We start from the raw sequence: 25132 nt of genomic DNA on the forward strand, positions 1-25132 counted from the left end.
CCTGCGCGCGATGGCGGCCACACCAGGGCGACAACTAGCCGACACCGCTCCTCGCGTTCTACCTTTATGTGCGCTCTCTTTACCTGCGCCGTATGGCTATCTCACCTGATTTTCCGACGCGTGGCACACATCCAATGCTGCCCGGATCGGCAACACAGGACGTATATAGCCCATGCTTACATGTGCTGCCCACGGGAGCCGCTTCTCATCAACGCCGCACTATCGCACGCTCCTTGACGGGGTCATCGATAGTCTCTCTTCCTATCGGTGTCGCTACACCGCGGCACGCCAGCTTACTTACCAAACCAATATTTACCAGAGTTCGTATTGCTCCTAGAGCTGCTGGCGTTACTTCGTATAATAGAATAGAATTTATTGATAGGAAAGACAGAGAGGTCGACCTGAGCTAGTGCGCTCTAGTCTGCTACTCTGCACTGGGGAAGAGGGAAGGGGAGTGAAAGTATTGGGATGGATGATGATGATAAGAGAAGTGGTGAGTGCTTATGTACATGAGACAGTTGCCTCGCTAGAGCCGCTCGTCGAGCTTGGTGTCCTGCAGGAACTTCAACAAAACTTTTGTTGCACGCACTGAAATTGCAGTGTCAGGCCATGGGCCGAGGATAGCTTCCTCCGACAGTAGTTGTCTGCCAACGCTGGCTAAGAATCTGTCTAACGTCCTTCGCCCCAGCATATATCCTGGGCAGTCGCACAGTATGTGTTGCAGTGTTTCGGGCATCTGGCAGTGTACACAATCAGGGTTGTTCGATTGGCCGATGAGGTGTGCGTAGCGACGGGTGAAAGCAACGCCGAGCCGAATCCTGTGTAGCAATGATGTTTTGCTCCGTGTAAGCTTCGGGGGCAAACAAAATTTACCGTCTGGGTCAATCGTATGTAGACGTCTGTGAATATTATCAGAGTGGGCTCTATAAGCCTTTGTAAGGTCCTGCATGAGTGCCTTGATCATGGAGTTGGTGTCAGGTCGCGAGTAGGCAATCCGTACTTCATTAGAGGAAGAGGAGGCCGATCTTGCCTCACTGTCAGCGAGTTCATTACCAAAGACACCACAATGGCTAGGCACCCATTGAAAGGTGATCACGTGGCCACTTAACTCGGCACTGTGATAAAGTTCGACGATTTCCAGCACGAGCAGATAGTATGGTCCTTTCTTTAAAAAGTATTTTAGCGCCTGTAGCGCTGATTTGGCATCGCACAATATCGTCCATTTATGGGGTGTCTGCGTTCTCATAAAACGGACAGCCTCTCGTATTCCCGCAAGTTCTGCAGCCGTAGATGTCGATTTGTGGTCTAATCGAAATCGTTGAGTAATTCCAAGTTGTGGGATGACAAATGCGGCCGTTGTGGCAGATGGCGTGACCGAACCATCGGTATATACTTGTACAGTCCCACTATATGATGTAAATATATGGGACAGGGTGAGCTGTTTCAAGCCAATGGAGGAAACGTGAGATTTCTTCCGAATTCCGGGTATCTGAAGCCTCACTAGTGGTCTTGGCAATATCCATGGAGGTGTAACGGGGATGTCGGTGGCCTGGAATCTTGCAGGTACAATACTTGCGTGACATGCAATAGCTTTAGAAAAAGCACAGTCAAGGTTGGTGCTTGGAAGTGTTGACAGTGGATGGTGTGAGTGTCTGATTAGCAGGCGAAGATAGGTTCGCACAGGTTCACAAGACCTGTATATGTCGATAGGACAAGCTCGTGCTTCCGCTATTGTGCCCTTAGTTGACGTGCAGCGTGGCAAGCCAAGACATATTCGTAGTGCTTGTGCCTGAAGGCTCTCCAGCGTGCGTATACAAGATGACCCCGTGTTAGATAACACAGGCATGCTGTAGCGTATGTAGCCCACAAAAAGTGCCTGGTACACTTGGAGCAAACTTCGCTCAGAGGGGCCCCATCTCAGTCCTGATATTACACGAAGAACGTGTATGTAGTTGGTCAGTTTAGCCCTAAGCGCAGTAACATGTTTGGTCCAAGAAAGGCTGCGGTCTATTATCACGCCAAGATATCTCTGGTGGGTGACTAAAGGGAGCGCTGTTCCGTCGACAACGATTGGATAATGTGACATTGATTTGCGCGTGAATGCCATGACTGCACACTTAGTTGCTGAGAGTTGCAGGCCTCTACGGCGCAAGTACTTCGCCGTTATGGTAGCCGCACGTTGGAGCCTTGCACGCACTTGTGGACGTGTGACCGCAGATGACCAAATACAGATATCATCCGCGTACGTACTGATACGCGCTGTTTCAGGTAGCTCGTCTGCAAGGCCCACCAGTATGATATTGAACAATATTGGGCTAAGGACACCACCCTGCGGAACACCCCTGCGAACGTCATGTCTATCAGTCTCGCCATCCGAATTGGACATGAAAATGGTGCGGCCACTGAGGTAACTCTGCAGCCAGGCATACATCCGGCCACCGACACCAATATCCTCAAGCGCCTGAAGAATCGAATGGTGGAATACGTTGTCGTAGGCACTTTTGATGTCCAGAAATATTGCGCATACCAGACGACGGCGTCTCTTTTCCTGTTGAACAGAAGATACTAGGTCGATCACACCGTCAATTGATGATCGGCCTCTTCTGAATCCATTGATGAAATCAGGAAGTCCACCACTTTTCTCGAGTAGCCATTCCAGTCTTCTCAGTACCATCCGCTCCATCACTTTACCGACACAGCTTGCCAAGGCTATTGGCCGATAATGTGAGAGGTCATGTGGGCATTTCCCAGGTTTTAGTAAAGCCACAAGACGTACGACTGCACTTCCAGTGATTAGGCACAGTTGCTGTGTCCCACGTAGAGTTGTAGAGCGCCAGGAGAATTTCTCGAGCTTCTACTCCAAGATGACAGATCGCGGAGTATGTAATTCCGTCTGGTCCTGGACAAGTTGACCGGCGGGAAGAAGATATCGCAGCGTCGAGCTCGGGCATAGTAAAAGGTGCGTCCAGACGGTGGTCACTAGATGACGGGAAAGTCAGTCGTGAATGGGTTGGTATATCGTTCGAGGAGCTCACGAGTAATTTGCAGAAGTCATCGGCGACCTCAACTTCACGCCGGCCTTGCCGTATGGCCACAGCGCTGAACGGGTGAAACTGTTGTGGAGGCGAGCGAAGGCTTCGTACAATTTTCCAAATTCTAGAGAGAGGTTTTCTCGGATCCAGAGAGCCGCAGAATGATCTCCAGCGTTGTTTGTCAAGCTTGTCAAGGTGGCGCAGGACATGACGCTGAGCCCGGCGCGATGCAGTGACGTCTAATGGTGATTTGGTCCTTCTGTATTTCCGTTCTGCTCGACGCCGTATCGCGCGAAGTCGCTCGTACTGGTCATCAATAGATGATCTCGGTGAGGGTGCGCTGAGGTGTTTTGTTGTGTCACGTAAAGTTGCCGCGATGACATCTTCAATATTGGATGGTGCTTGGATGGCTTGACATGCATTGGTCACAGATTCTCGAAATGTTGGCCAATCGATAGAACGCACAGTGTGAGGAGCTGGGGGACGTAACCATTTCAACTGAACATATGTTGGTAGATGGTCACTTCCATGGGTGTCGAGATCAGTACACCATCGTGTAGCAGACAGCAGGCTTCTTGAAACAAATGCAATATCAAGACAACTGCTGTAGTAAGAGCCTCGAAGGTATGTTGGCGAGCCATCATTGATCACCATCAAGCCTTGACTATGCATGAAGTCAGCCAAGTCTCTACCGCGGGCGTTCGTCGAAGCAGAGCCCCACATGGGATGGTGGGCATTAAAGTCACCGATGACTATGTGGGGACCCGGACAAGCTTTCAGTATGGACAGCAAATATGAACAGTCTATGCTCGATGTTGGGGGTATATACCCGCCAATTACTGAGAGTGTGCGCCGCTTGTACTTAGCGTTATGCAAACGTACTCGTTGGAAGCGTGTGCAGGAATGTCTTTACGAAGGCACGTTAAATTCCGACGAACAAAAGTGAGCACTTTGCTTGAATTGTGATCATTTTATGACCACAGTGGCACATATCCAGATACACGTAGTGAAGACGTCATGTTTGGTTCACATATTACAGCCACGGGAAACTGGTATTTGAACATCCATTGCCGAAAGTCTGCGAGGCGGCCTCGTAGGCCTCTGGCATTCCACTGCATTATTGCAGATCTTCGTAATTGGTTTTTGAAAAGATAGCGCCATGATGCCTTATTGTAGAGCCGCGAGGAGCGGTTCCGAAGCATCTAGAACATGTAGCGCGGTCTTAGCAACCGGCGTCTGTAGTCCGCAGAGAAGTGAGCGCATCGTTGTTATCAGGTGTTTCAGCATACTTCGTACATTTTCATTTTCTGTCTTATCATTCTCAACCACCTTTGCAGACACATCACCCGACGCGTTTAAGCCTGTTTGTTTGGGTGGGAGCGACGGCCAGTTAATGTCAGAGTCGGTCGGCGGAGGCGTCGTTTTATGCAGCGCATGTGTTCCACGTGCTGCTGCCGAAGAAGGTACGTCAGGCCCGCATCTTGATCGCAGAAGCAAACTTGGCAAGCGAGGAGTTTGCCACGCGGCCGATGGTCCATCTGTACGGAAAGTACTCTTGTCTTGTTGTCGTCTGTGTCGCGATCGACGTCTGCGGTGGCGTATCGATGTAGCAGCCTGTCTGTGAGTGGAGTTGTCCCGCACCATCTTTCGAAGCACTGACATTTCGTCCTTGATTTTCTGGCAGTCTTTTGATGTCGCTTCATGTGGACCGGCGCAATTGGGACATTTTAGGGCAGTAGCATCGCAGCTATCATTTTGATGGGCCCCTCCACACCGTTGGCATGTTACGCCGCCCTTGCAAGCTGCGCTTACGTGTCCTATTTTGAAACACTTCCGACACTGCACCAGTTTTGGCACGTAAGGGCGCACACGGTGTCTTACGTATCCTACTTTTACGTAGTCAGGTAATGTTTCAGAGTCAAATACTATTTTGATACACCGGGATTGACCGAAGCGGTGAATCTGCACTATTGGTGCGGTGGAATTCAACAGCTTCTGGAGGTCAGTGTCTGCGATTTCTTTGTCCACATCAGAGATAACGCCAGTCGAGGTTCCTTTTCCATACGGAAAGAAGGAGCGCACTGGGATGTTTCCTAGTAGTGTGACAGCCTTTAGCGTATCCAGAATTGACTTGTTGTTCACGTCCACGGAAAGGATGTTCCTCCGTGCGTTAATTCTGATCTCGCTGACTTGGCCGGGCGCAATTCGCTCAAAATACTCCGTTAAGCTTTGCCTGTTCAAAGTATTCAGATCATCGGTAGCTGTGGTAGGGACGTAAGCAACAGTGAATGATTGCTTACCACTGTCCTGCCTGGGCAACGATTCACTGTCTGTTGATGTCCTCCTGAGTTTTCTCTTCAAACGGCGACCCACGGCAAGTGTTAAGTCGTTGTCCGATTCCATTTCTTCAACCGTTGAGCTGTCGGAAGATTCGAGGGCGACAGCGGAAGGGCCAGTGCGGTCCCTTGTCTTCGATGCAGCCAGTGGTGGACGACCAGGGTCAAACGCTTGGCTGGGATTCCTATACCCCATCCTGGAGGATGACGTTGTGCCCTTTGCACAGCCTCTGATGTTGAAAAACGTCCGAGACACAGGAAAATGAAGAGACCACAGCTATAGGCGTTCTTCTTCTTCTTCTTCTTCTATAGGCGTACTTCGTATAACATTCCAATGTGCTGCTATCGCATTCATTGCTTCGGCCTTGCGGCGAAACTGTGACATGTATTGTTCTGGAAACGGTCGCGGCAGCACGCACGCGCAATAATCAAGTTACTTTTCGCTTGCAGGTTAGCAGCGTCGGTCACCTCTGTGTGTTCCGCTGATTCGGGTTTCGTGCAATCAAGTGCCACGTGCCTCGACCCTTTCCCGAAGAACGCATCAAGAGAGAGAGAGAGACAAAAGGGGAGGAAAGACAGGGAGGTTAACCAGTGTAAGTACTGGCTGGCTACCCTGTGCGGGGGAAAGGGGTAAAGGAAATAAAAGGTGAAAGAATAAAAAAAAATTTAGAAAAATTCACCCAATAACGCAATGCTACTCGCTTCAACATTCAAAGACAGTCGCGCAATTCACAAGCCCTTAAAAGCTTGAGCAGAGCCGTCGCTAAATCAAGATACAAGTCATCAAAGCTGGGGAAGTACCCGGGCCAAGTCGGCTTACCGGGCTTACCGCAGGCATTGCTGCGCCTGCGCTTACCATACAACGAGGAGTGCAAACGCAGCCACGATGATGCGGGGCGCTCATTCTGGCAGCGGTTGCGGCAGCAAGCACGCGAAATAATGGAGCTACTTCACATCTGCAGGTTTGCCATGAGCTTATTATTTTCTCTTAGTAATATCGCCTGTACTGCCTCAGCCGATGCCAGAATACTGCGAAGTGTATTGATCGGCGTAACAACCCACATCAGTTTCTCTTTTTAATTTCTTGTGACGCCTGAACCTTGGTTTGTTTTCCAGAGCGTAATACCTACAAACGCACAACTCGCAAAACGAGTGGAGTAACTATAGAACCCAAGCTTGAAAATTTTACTGCCGAGATTTTCGATGACCATCTCTGGAAAATTATTACCAAAAATGAGCAACTCTGGATCATGTATAGTGGAAATAAAGAAAATATAAAAATGAATAGTTCGGTGACCACTGCTGAATTCCCCACCAATCTGGTAGAAAAAGTGAAGGAGGAAAAGGCTACGCTTGTAGCCGGAAATAGCGCTGTCGAAGATAGCAACAACACGCTCACAACAATATGAAGGATCTAGAACACAATTCGAGGCTGAACAACGTCGAGGTGAAAGGTGCTCCTTCTAAACAAGGAGAAAACCGCTTGGTGGTGATGCATATCTTTGGCAACAAAATAGATTGCCCATTACCGCCAGAGGTTCATGACGTTCTTCACTGCGTACCTACCAACAAAAAGACATTGCCTGTTTTATCACGCGAACGAAAAAGACTGTCCTCTTCAAAAACGCAAAAAAAAGCACTGCTAGCTCCAGGATACATTGGTATATCAGCAACTAAAGAAACGCCACTTTACGTAAATGAGCAGCTAACGTCGGAAAATAAGACCCTATTTTATAAAGGCTTATTTCTGGAGAGATTGAAGAAATAGCCATTTTTATGGACTGACAACTGCCAAATCAAGGCTCAGAAAAGAGCAGACAGCTGCGTTTTTTTAATCATCACCGAAACAGATCTTTCTGTGATAACTTAGCTGCCATCGTCTTTGACAAATCGCATCACCAGGCAAATTCGCAGTGCCATCGAATTTTACGGCGACGAACTAAATTACTGTAAATCATATTGACCGCAAAAAAGACGGGGACAGAGGAAGAAAACACATAAACAGCACGGGCGGTGTGATGTGCTAAGCTCATGTGCATTCTTGTTTGCTGCGATCTGTGCATGTTCTTTTTGCCTATATATGCCCACTGGCTGCTATGAATAAAACAGTTTACCGCCAAAAAAAAAAAGAAGAATTACCGCCCGTGCTGTTTATGTGTTTTCTTCCTCTGTCCCCGTCTTTTTTGCGGTCAATATGATTTGCAGTAAATACCAACTAGGCCAAACTGAAGTTCTTCTAAATTACTGTATATGTTTAATAATCATAAATCTACCATTGACTTCAACACACGAAGTCAACGCAGACACTATGATCACTTTTCAAATCTGATTGCGACACTTCATTTCGTATGCTCAGTTCTTGGTATCTCGGAAACTCGGTTAAGTGAACAAGATACGGATTTGTTTTGCTTCCATAACTATGAAGCAGAATACACGAATCGTGAGTTCAGCTGTCATGGCAGTGGCGCAATCTATATTTCAAGCACTCTCACCTACAGAAGAAGGCACGGCCTTGTTCTCAGCCTAGGTACCTCTGAAATGGTATGGGTTGGACTTAAAGTGACTTTCTTAAAGTGGACAAAAAAATCTAAATTCATCGTCTGTGAATTATTCCAGCGCTACGCTTCATGACATGCTGAGTAGCCCCGCAAACGAAAATAAAAACGTGGTAATCGTAGGGGATATTAACGTTAACCTTGCAGACACCTCGTCTACTTCCGCCCTGCAATATTCCAATTGCTTCAATATATTTTGTTACAAATGCTTGATTAATGTGCCTACACAGTGTATTAACTATCAAGATAGTACATTATTCGATCAAGTGCTTTCAAATTTGTTGTCTTCACCAGACGCAGGCATCCTATTCCAAGATCTGACTGATCGCTTTCCAATATTCTTAAGCTTTCAGAGTAACGAAGACTGTCAAAGCCACTTACGCCAAGCTAACACTTGACAAAGAAGCTTTCATCGATTCACTCACAAGCTTATTGGTCTGCTATAGCAGATACAAAAAATCCACAAACACCCTTCTCTTTCTTTTAACTGCACTAAAAGCGTCTTTTGACCGCCACACCTACGGAGTCAACTGCAAACAAAATTTGCGTCACCACATGATCTTTCGCTGCCAGATAAGCTTGTAGCCTTGTTGCGCACAAAGGACAAGCGGTATTAAAAAAAATATGGTCATTTAAGGGCAATTTGGCCTAGCCGGTAAACGAAATTTCCAACTTTCTTTCTAAGAAACTGGAGAAAGCTAAAAAATTTTATTACGAAAAAAAATGTTTTCTAGTGTGGCAACTGCATTACTAAAGGGAAGCTGAAAACTTTTCCAGAAAAAAATGAGTGAAGAGCAGTACGCCGTGGTTTTCAACCCTCTGAATTCGAATATCGCATCGAAATTGAGCGAAAGAAAGCGCAAACATATTTTATTTCGACGAAAAGTTCAGCAACAGACACGCCCAGCTCGCGCGCCTCGTTTCCGCCTGTGATTGGTCAGGCGCCTCGTGACGTCAACAATGGTGTTCGTCCGGACCGGCCGCTGCCGCTACACACGAAGCACGGTTCAAGGTAGTTTGGTGGTGTTTTGCTGAGACGGTCATGGCAAATTTCGAGAGCTTGCGTTTCTCTGAGGAGTTCGGCGTTAAGTTCAAACTCTACGAGAGCTATTTTGCGCGCGACGGTGGTGGGCGACGGCTTCGAGTGACAAAACGGGCCGTCGCTTGAGCAAATCGCTCGGTGTTGTCGCTCGATCGCTCGTTTCTAGAAATCTGGAACTCGTCGCTCGTCGCCCGGAAATGCTATGAGCGACTAGCCAATTGTGCGACGCCGAAACTGGATGTACATAACTCAAATACTACTGTTTGTCGCACGGAACGAGCAAACTATTCAATTTTACACGTGCAAGAATAAGAACCTAGTGCAAGACCTTCAGAAATATTTTGTGCTCCTTCTTCAGTAAAATACATCAACTTAAATTGGTAAAGCATGCGTCACGCTAGTTTCGGCGCGTATATTGCTGCCCTCATACCGGGAAGTCATCGCTCGCGTGGTGTTCGGCTTGCAGACGACGAGTGAACGCGACAGTCATCGCCTCGCTTGTAGCGCTGTCGCTGTCGCGTGCAAAATCACTTGTAAGGGGTTTATACTTGTACATACTACACGTACGCACATACTTGTAGATACTACACGTACGAGCCGATTGCGAAGAGCCGGCCTCTCCAAGAAGCAAAAAATGCTGGTGCAAGCCCTGCTTTCCACGCGAACGAAGGCGAAGTGTTAGCATCTCCTTGTGTTGGAAATGTTCTTTGGTGAATATGTTTTTTGCTAAGCTGCATTCAGCGTTCCAGTGAGTACGTTTGCGGGCAAACAACTGTAGTGTTATGTTCCTGCATGCCTCCTCGTAGAACGTAAGCGGTGATGCGATCTTCAGCATTTGTGCGCTGCCCCAAAGCTGTCGGCAATCTACACAGACGGTTTAAACGCGGGAAAAGTTTACCGGCTGTTGTAGCACGTGTAGTATAGAAGCTTCATCAGCGTGCCATCCGCACGCTACTCGTAACCGGCGAATTCCGTCGGCTACGTGAGATGGTCGGTTTCTTATGTGTGTGAGAGAAGGGGGAGCGCAGCGTCTTGGCATGTGCAGGCTTTCCTACACATGCAAAATTTACGCTTGCACTGCGTTATGGTAGCTGCATGCAGGCTGTTTCACAACACACGTGCGAATAGAAAATTCGCGGCGCTTGGCGATGAAACCTGCGCCAAGGGTGGGCGATAAACATGCACCTTCGGTTCAGCGTGCTAACTATTTTTTTTTAGGAGAACCCAAAGCACGCATTATTGATAAACTCCGGTAGTAATCGTCACGGAAGTGGTTAGAGCACAACACTGTTGTTCTTGAGCGCTTGAAGTTGTTTCGCTTCACAGCAGCCTCCCATTTAGCTGAAAGCTTCTTGTCTTGCAGGAACTAATGGAACATCGGAACATCGTCGCGGCCGCTAGTGTTCGTGCAAGCGTAGGCTGCACAGAACGCCGGCATGACTGGCCTACAAGTTCAATTGATGCTGCGCACGTCAACTACCACTCCTATATAAACACAAATAAGGAAATGTAGGGTCGAGCGAAGCAGATTAGGACGGCAGGCACGCAGAAATTAGCCCGGTCATGCACGGTCGCGGAGACTGTGAAGGAGCGGAACACCAGTGTTGACGTCACTAAGCCGCGGTTTCCGGTCTCCGCTCGCATCGTCAGCGTCAGCAGCAGCGCGCGGCGCTCGACGGGGGGCGGAGCTACAGCGCAATTTTGACCGACGATTGCGTCGCTCCTAAATGAAAAATCCCCCCCAAAATTTTACCTTCATGGTTTATAAGGTTCCCGCATCGGTATATGAGCGTCTTATTGAATTCGACAGACTCTTCAGCTTTCCTTTAAGAAATGGCAAGAAGTAAATATTTTTTCTTAATATGGGAAAAATTACGATATATTAACTCAAATTATTCATAGCGACAGCAAGTACACCTCACACGAACTTGCTCAAGCGTTTGCAAATTGTTTTCTTTAGTAGTGTGGGATCTCACACATGATCTTGGGACAAAGAAACGACCACACAGTAGGGCAAACATTCAGAAGGGCGTTTAATGTGCCTTTCATACACTAGTCTAGCCAGCCGACAGAACATGCCGATGGACGGGCTACAAATCGAAGAAGTCCGACTCGCCGCGACCGGATAGCGGGTGGATGTCTTTGCCCCCATGCTGGACGCCAACTCGTTCGCGTGTACAGACGCGCGAACTTTGGCGCGTTCGAACGATCGTGTTCGTCCATCCCGGTTTCCAGCTCCAAAGCCTACGTACTTCTGGACGGTACCGCGAAGTGCTGATCGGCGGACGCGCGGAGCGTCCGCGTCGCCCACTGACCTCAAGCCGTGGAGGAAGGAGAAAGATAGGAGGGAGGATTACGTCACGCAGCCAGCCTTGGCAAGCGAATGCTCCGTGAAGCCGCAGTGGTGGCCCAACACGTCACCTGTTGCGTCGAGATCATGGACGAAATTCGAGATTTGCCGAGATGTTTGGTTACCGGTAGTTTTTGTTCGGTGCGCGCTCGGGCGGAAGCTGATAGCTGCTCAGATGGAGGCCTCCGTGGCTGCTCAGCTGCTCTGCCTGCATCTCTGGTCCCATTTTTTCTCTGGATGCTTCTTCCGCTTCGGTCGTTTCCTGCAAGGCATGTGTTCCGCACTTTGGGAAAGTTGCGAGAGGTTCACAATCCAACGTACGTGAGCTCGATTCAGCTACAGGTATACTTCGGCCGAAGTAAACACACCGTTGTGAGCGATAAGTAGCTACATGTATTCAACACATTTTTGACCGAGGCCTTGCGCGTGTGTACATTGTCCTGTTATCAGCTTTATTGAATTGCATTGTCGCTGGATCAATGGCATCTTACGCATGAGGGTTCGCACGCATGCGATTGCTCCCGTTGCGGGAGCGGCGTCATCATTGCAGGCCAAACGCGGTCAAGCTTGTTGCGTCAGATGATGCTGACTCCCGCAAGAAACGGTGAGTTGCATTTGTTATGTACGTTATATGCTGTTTTCCCGCGAAACGTGGTGCGTTGTCAATTTATCTGCTCCCAAGAAGAGCAGCAAACAACGCTTGTTCCAGCTTTTGGAGTTTGAAATCCACATACGGCCGGGTCATGCGGTCTCCGCTATGTTCTTAAGCACTGACCCTGCTTTGAAAACTGCATACAGCGAACACGAACAAGTGGTAGGTCATCGGACGCGCACGATCTTATCAGAAACAATTATGGGGTTTTACGTGCCAATACCATAATCTCATTATGAGGCACGCTGTAGTAGAGGACTCCGAAATAATTTGGGCTACGGGGAGTTCTTTAACGTGCACCTAAATCTAAGTATACGGGTGCTCTTGCATTTCGTCCCCGTCGAAATGCGGCCGCCGTTGTCAGGATTCGATCTCGCGATCTCGTGCTTAGCAGTCCAACACCATAGCCACTAAGAAACCACGGCGGGCAAAACATGACATGTATCGGCGAACGAAAGAGAAAAGTGCACTCGAACTAATAAACTAAACTTTATCCTTCACACGAGAACTTGCAAAATCTTCGAACACATATCACCTTGCAAATTTCCTTGAATGAAAGAATTTTTTTAGCTGTTTTCAACAAGGGTTCAGGAAACCATATTCTTGTCAAACACAACCATTAACATTTACTAATGACTTGCGTGGGTATTTGGACTCAGGTGTTGCGACGGACTGTATCTTTTTATACTTTTCTAAAGCTTTTGATAAAGTTAGTCATCAACTACTTATCTATGAGCTAAGCCTTCTAAATATTGACCGTTTCATATTTAACTGGATTTGTAGCTTTCTCTCTAGTCGTACGCAATATGTAATTTTTTATGACAATGGCTCACCAGAGTCTTTGTCAATTGTAAATTGTAAATTGTATTACATATTTAAACACAGCGCCGGGACCGTATGGTAGGCAAGCCGAACAAAATCAAGCCACGAATGTCGAGAAGAGCTAGCGTGTGCTACAGGTGGCCAGTGCTGCGCTCACGCGGCCCTGCAGTACTGTGTGTTTTTCGCGCTCGTTGAAAGGCGAACGGAAAGGCGCACCCAAGACAGGAAAACTTTATTCAGATAAATTCATGGAGTGTGTGCCCACGGAGTATTCTAGGAAGTATTGCCTTGGATGAGTCGTATAGACAACGTAATATTGCACGTTCCTAGAAACTCCCCAACTGATTGTCAAACACGACGAACGAAAATCACGAACAGAGCAAGGCTACCGATAGACGGTAAGACCACTGCAAGGTAATCGACTGTGCCTGTTTCTTGTTCACTGAATGTCAATCCACTGATACACCGGTGTTACGCATTTGACCACAGTCGTCAATTCTGCGGAACGAATACGCAATTTTTTCCTTAAATCTGGTTAGAATTTCTTAGCGTCCCCTTACGTACCAGCCGACGTTCAAGGTACTTTTCACTCGGAAAATATTCGACGATACCGGTGAACCAGTGTTTGCGCCAATTCTTAGCCGCATCTTCCTTCAGCTAATTAAGTCACGCCTTCCGCAGGTAGTGCCTGCTCTTTAAGGTAGGGGTTTACCGTTCCGTCGATAGCTCAGTTGGTAGAGCGGTGGACTGTAGAGGCACTCAACACAGGCATCCATAGGTCGCTGGTTCAAATCCGGCTCGACGGATATTTTTTTTCTCATGACGGGTCAAGTCCACTGAATGTTACTTTTCTTTGTGAATTAGCAACAAATGCTGACGTCACCTCTCCTCGTAAGAAAACGATGGTCATATTCTCCTGGCCAAAGATAGGGCTGGCCCTCTTCATGACCTGCGGATCATCTTTAATTCTCAATAGTTAAAGCGGACTGCCTCTTGGGGCAGTATTATTGCCGGTTCAACTCACTACAACTCTAACGCGACCCTTAACCCCTTCCCCCACCCCCCTACGCCTATACTCATATATCAATCGTAGTATTGTGGCTCTGCCGACGCGCCCGGAAAGCGCCACCAGAAAGTCACTTTACTTATTTGTTTATCTCGAACAGCAATTGGCGGTTCAGCAGGCGAGAAGCGGTTGCCAACAACATGAAATTTCCTGAGGAACCATTTGGGACCACAGGAGGTTTACAGACCGGACGTGTACAAATGTACAATAGCGCAGTACAGTAATAAAGTCAATGTAAAGAATAAGGTTATAAAAATTAAGGCTTATAAAAAGTACGACGAAGTTTGTATGTATTCAATCAATGCAGAGATAAAGGAAATATCTAATACATTAAGCTAACGCGATATGTTTCACGTGAATCCAATTCCCAAAATAACGCAAATTACAATATATACAATACACAGAGCTTACAATCATCAGTGTAGTGGCAATACAAAGGCCTGAAGCAAGAACATTAATCAAGAGTTGAAAAACAATCTCTCAATTGTCTTCTGCTGTGCCTAGCGAAGCCAATGCTTCTCTGTTCACGTTTGTTGAGCAAGAATGACAATGTAAACCTGAGAGATTGCACGTAATGGCCTCTGCAGGAGAGCATAATCATCCATCCTCCCGACTTCAAATCTCTTGAACATTGGCTCGCTCAACCACACGCGGCAACAAAGCAGCTCCTATGCACTGTGCTGTGTGGTACGTGGAATAAGCGTTTGGAAGAGCTAGCGAGTCCCGTGTAGTCCTTGATTAGGGAATGTGCCAAATAAAGTTTTTTTTTCTTCTCAACAGTCAGTGATGTGTCGTGGTCATGTCACCGTCGTCATTGCAGCCGCAATGTGCAGTCACTGCAGTTGTTGTCGTTTTCATTGAACCGTTGTCGATCTGAAGTCGTGGTTGCCTAGAGTTTCAGAACACTGCACTACGTTGGGGGCAGATTAAGGTCGACGATTTGGCTATATTGTAACCGGTTATCATTAAGAAGGAGGCACAGTTCAAAGATAATAGGTTGAGGCCCTTGAACTAAGTTGCAAATTTATTTTTATTTATTTATTTATTTATTACAGAACCCACAGCGCCAGTGTGGCATTACAGTGGGGGGGGGGGGGGGGGTCAAATAGTTTACACAACAAACAGTACAAGTCATTTCATAATAAATGCAAAATAATTTACGTCACAACATATACATCCTGAGAAACACAACTTCAGAATATGTTATCTTAATGAAGAAAAAGAAAGATACATCGTCAGACAGCATTCAAAGCATTCATCGTCAGACATCGTCAAAGAACATGTTATAACAAGGAAGAAAAAAATGCATCATTAGACAGAATTGTTACAGAGTCCTGCGGTAACCTGTTCCAGTTTGAAATCGTCCTGGGGAAAAAAGACATTCTTAGCATTTCGGTTTTGCATTTTATTTCTCTTACCTTATTCACATGATCTAGACGTAAAGATACATAATCAGGCCTAAGTATGTACTTATCGCGTTCAATACCAGTTCTAGAAGCATTACATTAAATGCGCTCGCAGTAAAGGCGTTCGAAGACACAGTATTAGCTGAACTTTGAATGCATTTCTAGAATACCTCACCGAAGGTTTGTCAAAAATGTCTGGACAAATTTTTATAATGAATAAAGCACCTCTAATACAGTGACCTATTCGAACTAAGCGTATCTTATGTAAATATTACTTTTATCCATGTGCACAAAAATGCAAGAAGCTTTTCTGGTGAGTGCACATAAAGGCACCATTTTGCAGTTCACCCCAACTGCAGAAAACCGAGTGTTTACATCAACTTTCTCACAACTGAGTATTGCGGCACTTTGAAAAAAAAAGAAAAAAACCCAAGTTGTAGCTATATTTCATTGGCGAAAAAAAAAGAAGTCGTGGAGGTGCTGGGTATCGATCCCAGTACCTCTCGCATGCTAAGCGAGCGCTCTACCATCTGAGCTACACCCCTTTTTTTTTCCTTTCTTTCATGGTATTTATTATAGTTGCATTCAACCAGACGTTCACCAGTTCTGCATAGTCAGAGAATGGAGGGCACAGTAAAAGTCACACACAGAAAAGGCAGCGTTCATACTGTGAGTAGAAACGTTCTTGTCACTTTAGAATGGTGGCAAGGATAAGCACCTCACCAAAATAGGGTACCAGTCCGGTTGTACACCGAGTCCATCATAAACCTGCTTTAGGTGTAGTGTCATTTGGATGAAATTTGCCCTTGTAGGTACAACCCTTTCGGCGTTTCTGTCCATCATTCGCGTTTTCCACAAACTGTGCATTCCCATGACAAAAAACATATCGAAAGGTGCACTATTATCAGAGGTTGGCAGCAGGTATCGCACAGTATGAGCGTTAATTTCAAAGTCTTTCTTTAAAGTCCGTTGGAGGACATCCCAAAATAGGATGGCGTCAGTGCAGCTAATAAAACAATGTTCAATTGTCTCTGGTACATCACAAAGGCGACAGTTAACAGAAGAGACAAAGATACCCTTTTTTTGTAGCCATGTTTTAACCGGTATGGTTTCACTATGAACTTTATAAAAGAATGTTTTGCAGCAAGGGGATAAATACATTTTGCGAACTCGCTTTAGCACATCGTGGCCTGGCAATTTAATGTATATTGATCGGCAAAGTGGAGGCGGAAATAGCATGAATAGTAAGTCTTTGTACAACGTTTTGCGCGACACAGAATACAAGTATTCAGTGGAAAACCGAACTGTCAGGAAACGAACCGCCAAGTAAACTTCTTGCATGAACCCCCGCAAGCATAAGCGCGAAGAAAAACTTGAAGAAACAACTAAATCAGGTAACGCATTAACAAGTGCGACTTGCATGTATGAACGAATTACAGGATGGGAAGTATCGCGAAAAAAGAAGAAACGAGACACTATCTGCCGCACATAAAGATGTACTAAGCCCAGCCCACCTTCACTAACAGGCCTAAAAATATTGTCTCGCCTCATGGGCTCAAAAGTTGAAGAACATACGAAGGTTGCAAAGATACGGTGAAAGCGTTGGATGTATAGCCTAGCACAATGGATAACTTGCAATACATAGAAAATTTTTGTTGCCAAGAACTTATTGCAGGCTTCGGCTTTCCCAAAAATAGAAAGTCGTTGTGGAACGAATGTCTGGGCGTAACTTTGTAGTACCGAAACCCGTTCTTTCCAATAGCGTGCGCTTAATTTATATGCGTCTAGCGGCACGCCAAGATACTTTGGCGGGACATCAGTCCACTTAACGCCTGCAAACTGTTCTGGTGTATAGCACCATGAGCCAAACCATAAGCCTAAACTTTTTGAGGAGTTCATTCGCGCTCCTGATACGCTGCCAAATTCTTCTATTTTCGATACTACTTTTTCAACACTGGACTTATCCGTGCAGAAGAACGCTAGATCGTCTGCATAAGCTAAGACTTTAACTTCATTACCCAGTATATTGAAGCCATGGATGTGACTCGGCTGAATTACGCTTAAGCATAGCGGTTCCAGGTAAAGAGCGAATAGTAGTGGGGACATCGGGCATCCTTGTTTTACTGATGAGCAAATAGAAATGGGTTCGGAGAGTTGGCCATTAATAACTAAACGAGTAGTACAACATGTGTAGCAAAGCCTAACGCCTTTAAGCACAATGGAGCCAACATTGACATGCTACACCCCCTACTCCCCCTACACCTTGTCGTGGTAACCGAGTCGCTACCGTATTGTGCTTTTCGCGTGAAACTAGGTCGAAGGAAAGCGAACGGCGGAGGTGAGAGAAGGGAGGGGGGAGGGGCGGCGACCGGTTGCCGCAAGAATCTCGCTTCGCATATTAAAGGGATTGTCTACCGCTCAGAACATGTTTTTGGATTGCGCTGGAGATCAGACCATCCTCTGTCACATTGACTTAACGAGAATGCTTGTACTTCATAAACCTGGATATATATTCTTAACTTGGCTCTGAATGTGAGTGCGAAAATAACATGTGGCGTCGCTTTACGGAAACACGGTGTCAACCAATCGCTGTACAGTCACGTAAGCAAACACTATATACACCGGTGTTACGTATTTGACCACAGTCGTCAATTCTGCGGAATGAATACGCTATTTTTTCCTTAAATCTTGTTAGAATTTCTTAGCGTCCCCTTAAGTGCCAGCCGACGTTATAGTTAATCTGGGCTCGGGAAAATTCGACGACACCAATGAACCAGATTCGCACCAGTCCTTCGCCGCATATGCTTTCAGCTAATTGGTTCATGCCGTCCCCAGGCACTGCCTGCTCTTTAAGGTTTACGGTTGCCGTTCCGTCGATAGCTCAGTTGGTAGAGCGGTGGACTGTAGAGGCATTCAACACAGACATCCATAGGTCGCTGGTTCAAATCCGGCTCGACGGATATTTTTTTCCCTCTCTACGGTTCAAACCAAGTGAATGTTACTTTCCTTTGTAATGTAGCAACAAATGCAGAGGTCGCCTCTCATAAAAAAAGGGTGGTCATGTTCTCCTGGCCAAAAAAAGGTCTGGCCCTCTTCATGAACTGCGGAGCATCTTTAATTTACAATAATTTACAAATTGTTTCTTTGTGGTGGCGTTTCAGTTTACAACAGAAAGCGCCACCACAAAGCCTCCTTTATGTGGTTGGGTGTCACATTTGCAAATTGTATTCCTGATAGGTATGGCCATAACGGCGGCGTGCAATTTGTGCGGGTAAGATAAGACTCTAGAGTAGCTTCTGCGACACTCAACGACGTATTTTACAAGTGAAACTCAACCAGCTAGATAACAGAGCGCTCTCAGAAGGAAATATTCTCGGACCATGGCCTATGCATTCTTGCATGCAAAAGGCCACAAGAGCCCTTCTGCACTTCTTGAAGGACACTGGATTGCATGAATGTTTGTGACAGTGGAAATTCTTCTTTGACTAGCTGCCAATGACTGGCGAATATTTTTCTTTTTTCTTCTTATATGTACGTCCCTTTTCCCACTTCCCAAGTGTTGGGTAACCAATTGGGCACGTCCTTGGTTAACCTCATTATCTTTTCCTCTTAGTTTCTCTCTCTCTCTTTATTTCCAGCAGCATTTGGGGCTCCATCAGGTGAAAAGCGCTTCAAACAACATGAAAGTCCCTGAAGGCCCATGTACATGGGTTTCCAGACCGGATGTGTACCAATGTACACTGGTGCAATACAGCAATTAAAAGAGTCAATATAAAGAATAACGTAATAAAAATTAAAACTCATAACGAGTACAACGAGGGCAGGCATTCAATCAATACATACATTCAGGAAATGTTTAGCACATTAAGCTAACGCGAACGCAATTCACAAAATAACGCAAAGAACAGTAAACACAATGCAACACAAGCCAACAATATTAATTTTAATGGTAATAAAACGACATAAAATACATTTGTGTTCTGATGTATGTATCGAAGCGAGCGTTTTTTGTTAGCATTTGTTGAGTAAGGATGACAATGTAAACCTGACAGATTGCACTAAATGGCCTGTGCACTAGAGCTTAATCATCCACCCACCGATTTCAACTCTCTTGAACACTGGCTCACTCCACTACACGCGGTGGCAAAATAGTTCCTATAGGCTGTGTCGTGTGGCCCGTGCAATAAGTGTTTGGAAGAGCTAGCAACTCCTGCATAGCCCTTGATTAGGGAATGTGCAAAATAAAGTTTTTTTTCAACAGTCAGTGATGTGGTGTCGTCATGTCGCTGTCGTCGTTTCATCGCAATAGTGCAGTCACTGCCGTTGTCGCCGCATTCGTTCAACCGTTGTCGACCTGTTGTCGTTGTTGCGTACAGTTAAACAGCACTGCACTATGTTGGGGGCACATTAAGGTCGACACTTTGGCTATCTTGTAACCAGTCACCTTTAAGAGGGCGGCCTCTTTTAAGGATGACAGGTTGGGGACATTAAACAACGTTCCGGGGCAAATGCTCTCGCAGGAAATGCCTTCGGAGACACGATTCGCTGAACTCGAGTTTTACAGCGAAGCTGTATACCACTAGCCGATTCGTCCGTCCATTTGTCCGTACATCCATCTGTCGGTCGCCTGTAGACCGAAAACTCCTCGGGCGTAACCCCATGCGCATGGAGGAAAAAAATAGAGAAAGGAGGCGCACGATTAGCCAACGCCACCTAGATAGCCGAATGCCTGTTTACTTCGAACCATGACGTCACGCTACCTGACCCGCAATTTCATTTACAAGGCTGGCGTGATGAAAGCCATGACGTCAAAATCACTGTTGCCTAGTTGGGAGCATCCCGATTATATTATATCGAGGTGGTGCTGTATTAGTTGCGCCACTAGTGACGTCATTGCTCTTTGTCGCAGCCGAGCACGCGTGCAGCAGTTTCTCTCCGGCTCCGAAATGGATAGAATACGCGTCATACGTAGTCCTTAGGAGCAGACAGCCTTCGATCAGCAATGCCGCGGCTAGAAGCGGGAGCGAGCTCGTTTACGTCGTTCCAATGCTGCAGCCCGGGCAGAACAACAGGCTGATTTAACAAGAAGACTGACATCACAGTTACGATTCTCACTGACAAGCGCAAATTTGAAGAAGCAATCCGGAGCGAAGAACTCGCTCCCCAACTCTGGGCCGTCCAGCAGGTCCATGACGCCGCCAGGAAACTCAACCTCCCGGTTCCGTCGTGGGAGACGCCCACTCCATGAGGGCCCAAAGCTCTCGTGGCCTGCAGGACCTCGAATAAAGTTGATTTCCTTCCTTCCTTAACGGTATGCAGATTGTGTGTGGATTTGGACATCTAGGACTAATGTTCAGTTACTTGAGATTGCATTGGAAGATGGCATAAATATTATTAACCATTAGTTTGAGAGGGAAAGAGAGAAAGAGAGAGATGAGAGAGAGAAAGAGAGAAATCGTTCTATTACATGCAAGGACAGCTGTACTGACCTTCACTCGGAGGCAGTTAAAAGATTTAACCCTTAATCTTGAAGGACAACCTCTAACGATTGTCACACAGCTTCGATTTCTTCGACTAATTCCTAATAGGCAGCAATCCTGCGCAACTCACATAAAAACCTCGAAAACGAGGTCAATGCGATAGCGACTGTGCTTCGCACACATGCAGGCACATCATGCGGTAAATCAGCGTGGTTCATTCTGACTGTTTACAATGCATTAATACGCCAAAAATTGCGAATTCCATACCCATCTTACGCGGACTTTAATACACGTCCGAAAGCGACATTTAATACTTTTAGCTAGAGGACTGCGCATATGTCTAAGAGTTCCCCGAGCGACTTCTACCTTTCTTTTGATAGTTGAGGTTCGCCAATTACCGCTTCCAGTTATGAGAACTACAGAAACATGCCGACATTATTTTCTCTGCAATTACAGCATAAAAGCCACCCATTGGCTCTAGAGATAACGAAACGAGATAGAAGCTATGTTTATAAGGAAATTCAAGGAAAAGTGCCATATATTACCAAGCACGGAATTTTGGAACTCAGACGTCGAATATTATTCATAGCTGCTTACGCTTCCCAAAATCGAATTGTCGGTAGACGGTATATGAAGAAAAAGAGACATGTTCATTCAAGCTGCTCAACAACTAGCACTTCAACAGAAAAATATGCGATATTCAGGATGCAGGCACGTCTATACAGATGGCTTCAGTGCAGCAACCTCTTCAACTTCAGGATTCCTAATAGGGCACCTCAATAAACAAGAATCATTTAAGTTAGCGCGCGCGACTTCATCCCCAACGGCTGAACAATTCCCAACGCTATGTGCGATAAAATTTATAACTTCAATTAGAGATGCGCAAAAATGGGTAATTTTCAGCGATTAATAGGCGGCACTATTATCAATCTGCACCATAAAATGAAAAAAAAAAAACATCAGTGAAAGCATAATATGCGAAACACTTAAATACCTCAGAAAGGCAAGCGAAGCGAAGCATGAAATAGCATTTCAGTGGATACCAGGACGTTACAACATCTCTGGCAAGACATCAGCCTATGAAGCAGTACGACAAGCACACCTCAAAGGCGATGTGGTTCCTTCCCAATATAAAAGAATGATTTACGTTGCGTTATAAGGGCAAAGGCTTTCAAAATGTGGAGGAATACTTGCTTTGGCCAGAATTATAAAACTCTGATTTGCATCATATCGATCCATTTATTGAATTCAAATTTCCATTGTCATTGGACAGAAATATGGAAACGCCAATTCATCGAGTAAGGCTAGCAACTGCGTGCATAAAACATTTCTTACATAGCATTGGCCGTGCGGAAACCCCCGAATGTGATTCTGGATTTGTAGATGAAGATCTACATCACCTCCTTCTAGGTTGCCCATGTCACGACACACCAAGACGCCACGTTAAATCAACTCTAATGACATTAGATCTTCGACCTATTAGTTTAGAGAAAAATTTGGTCCCTTGGCCTAGAACAGCTTTGCAGCAGAGAGGCTTAAAAGCTCTAAACTATTTCTCTAAAACAGCGGCATTATTGGCAGATATTAATACTTTCAATATTCCTTTTATTTCAGTGTCGCTGTATATATGTATGTGTTTGTGCATTATCTTATGTTAGCTGTTCTGTTCTGTATATATGTAAACATTATACATACGTATGTACATATGTATACATAATGCATTTGCACGATTTATGCACCACCCACTGACTAGAGACGGTATAATTGGTGACATTGTTATTTGTATTTTTGATACTTTCTTGTACATTCCTGTGGAGTTATTCCAGATGTATATTGTATGCACCACTTTTATTTTTACGTCATAGTGTTACGAAGAACACGTTACTTGGCAACTTCTGGTGCTTGCATGAGAAGGTTGTTTCACATGTAATCTTGAACCCTGCATGTTGGAGGTTGGACCCATTCAAGAGCTAAGGCGTAGCTGGCGCCTAAATTGTGCGTCAACATCCCATTATATCATATCATTAAAAAAGTGAGCTCGTGCAGCTGAGCACAAGAAGCAACTGCGTATCGAGGATCCGGCAGTGTACCGAGCAGCCGTTTATTGAAACATCGGGATTAACTCAGTGATAAACACCGGGGTGGCACGTTTCAGCTTCTCTGGTTAACAAGCTTTACGGAGTGCTTGGGCGTCGACTTCCGCAACATCTGACAAGAGGCTTGGCAAAAATGTCTGGATAAACGTTTATAATGCATGAAGCACCTCTAATACAGCCAACTATTCGGACTAAGCACGCTTACCCTAACATTACTTTTATCCAAGCTCACAAAAATGCAGAAAGCTATTCTGGTCACTAAATGTAAAGGAGCAACATTGAAGTTCACCCGATCTGCGCAAATGTGTCTATATTGTATCTCTCACAACTGAGTACGGAGGCAGTTTGAAAGAAATATTGTTTATTCTTTTGTTTTAATGGCGAAAAAAAAAATCGTGGAGGTGCTGGGTATCGATCCCAGTACCTCTCGCATGCTAAGCGAGCGCTCTACCATCTGAGCTACACCCCCAACACGGTCGCTCGGTCACCGAGTTGCTACCGTATTGTGCTCCTCGAGTGAGACTAGGTCGAAGGAATGCGAACGACAGAGGTGACGAGAGGGGGGGGGGGGGGAGGCGCCGACCGGTTCGCGCGAGAATCTCGCTTCGCATATTAAAGGCACAGTCTACCGCTGGAAACACCTGTTTTGATTTCGGTGGCGGTCAGAACATCATCTGCCACATTGACGCAAACGAGCATGCTTGTATTAAATAAACCAGCACCAAAACATATATTTGTATATATGTATGTGGGTCGCTTGACGGTAAAGCAGTGTCGACCAATCGGTGTAGAGTCACGTAAGCAAACACCACCATATAACAATGTATTTCCTGATATATCTTCATACTCCTGCTAAGCTCCTTTGCATGAGAGAGTAATCTCTTTCTTATACCTAGTAGAAGTTATTTCGTCTTAAAGTAGTGATAAGCACGTGCTAATGATGGTTTTGACACAGATGACTGTGTGCAAGCACGGACTAATGAACCCCTCCGTATCTTTAAGCGAATTTATCAAATTAACAAGTAATTATGGTTTAAAATAAACGGGAGGTCTAACGATACTGATTCATAGATGCTTAACATGTTCCGGTTTGGTGACTGCTAGCAAGAAAACGTTGACTCACCATCCCGGCTCTGGGGAAGTGGATATTCCGCGAAGCTGCCGCAAAACCACTACTACTGCTTAAGGGGTGTATGCAAGGCTTTATATATGGTTAGGATACTTGCTTTCTGCGGGTTCTTTATTGAAATGTGTGCTGTTCTGTTGGTTGTATGTGTGATTTCAATGAATGTGTATGGACGGAAACAACTTTATTTTGAGTCCGGCAAATTTGACGACTCGGGCTGAGGTCTCCCATGAGGGGACTTCGAGGCCTTGCCTCGTCGCCACCTCTCGGGCTTGCTGGACAGCCCACTCTTGTGTCTTGAGGTTGGAGCTGCGCAGATCGGCGGCCCACTTCGACGCAAGAGCCTCCGGAGCTACTGCCATTGTAGCAGATGTAACCCGACACTCCCACAACATGTGTGACAGTGTCGCTCTAGTTAACTGACATAATTTGCAAATAGCAGTCGGGTATTGCGCGGGGAAAATGTGCTGCAATCGCACCGAACTGGGAAATGTTTGTGTTTGCAATTGTCGCCAGATGACTGCCTGGCGACGTTTCAGCATAGGGTGAGGTGGGGGCAGCAACCGCCTGCCTAGTTGGTAGTGCTTGGTGATGTCATTGTACCTGACCAGGTGTTCTCGCGGGTTTTGAACCAGGAGTTCCAAACTCGAAGAGGTGGTCTCCGATTCTGCGCTGCGGGTCAGTTCTCGCGCAGAGCGGTGTGCTACCTCGTTCAAGTTAATGAGGCCTTCATCGGTGGGGGTGGCGACGTGCGCTGAAAACCATATGATCGCGGTGTTATCGAAGTGCTGTCGACCAGCTTTCCTTAGAATCTGGAGAGCTTCGGAGGAAATGCGCCCCCGGGCGTAGTTGCGAACTGCGGATTGTGAGTCGCTAAAAACTATCTCGCAGAGGGGGTCGGTAAGCGCAAGCGCAATCGCTACCTCTTCCGCTGTTTCGGGGTATTCCGTTGCGACACTACACGCGTGCGTAAGCCGGGAGCTAACGTCTACGACTACCGCCGTGAACCGGTGTTCTTGTGTGTATTCTGCGGCGTCTACAAAGCGCGTAGTCCTCTTTCCACCCAAGGAGCGCAGCAGTGTCTTGGCACGGGCCTGGCGTCGGCCCCGATTAAATTCGGGGTGCATGTTTTGAGGTATAGGGGCGACAAGCAGCGTGTCGCTGAGGTC

General features: G+C 46.3%; 4 non-coding genes across 4 annotated transcripts; 2 read left to right on the top strand and 2 right to left on the bottom strand.

Moving 5' to 3' along the window:
* Nucleotides 1-13505: 13505 nt before the first annotated feature.
* Nucleotides 13506-13595, top strand: TRNAY-GUA (transfer RNA tyrosine (anticodon GUA)). Its single transcript is given in 2 exon segments — nt 13506-13542; nt 13560-13595. It is a non-coding gene; the product is annotated as a tRNA-Tyr (tRNA).
* A 2138-nt stretch (nt 13596-15733) lies between these two features.
* Nucleotides 15734-15806, bottom strand: TRNAA-AGC (transfer RNA alanine (anticodon AGC)). The gene has a single exon. It is a non-coding gene; the product is annotated as a tRNA-Ala (tRNA).
* Nucleotides 15807-18131: 2325 nt separating this feature from the next.
* Nucleotides 18132-18221, top strand: TRNAY-GUA (transfer RNA tyrosine (anticodon GUA)). Its single transcript is given in 2 exon segments — nt 18132-18168; nt 18186-18221. It is a non-coding gene; the product is annotated as a tRNA-Tyr (tRNA).
* Nucleotides 18222-23233: 5012 nt separating this feature from the next.
* TRNAA-AGC (transfer RNA alanine (anticodon AGC)) lies at nt 23234-23306 on the bottom strand. The gene has a single exon. It is a non-coding gene; the product is annotated as a tRNA-Ala (tRNA).
* Between the last annotated feature and the right edge of the window lie 1826 nt (nt 23307-25132).

Source organism: Dermacentor andersoni, chromosome 6 (assembly GCF_023375885.2).
Source record: "Dermacentor andersoni chromosome 6, qqDerAnde1_hic_scaffold, whole genome shotgun sequence".
Taxonomy (NCBI): Eukaryota; Metazoa; Arthropoda; class Arachnida; order Ixodida; family Ixodidae; genus Dermacentor; species Dermacentor andersoni.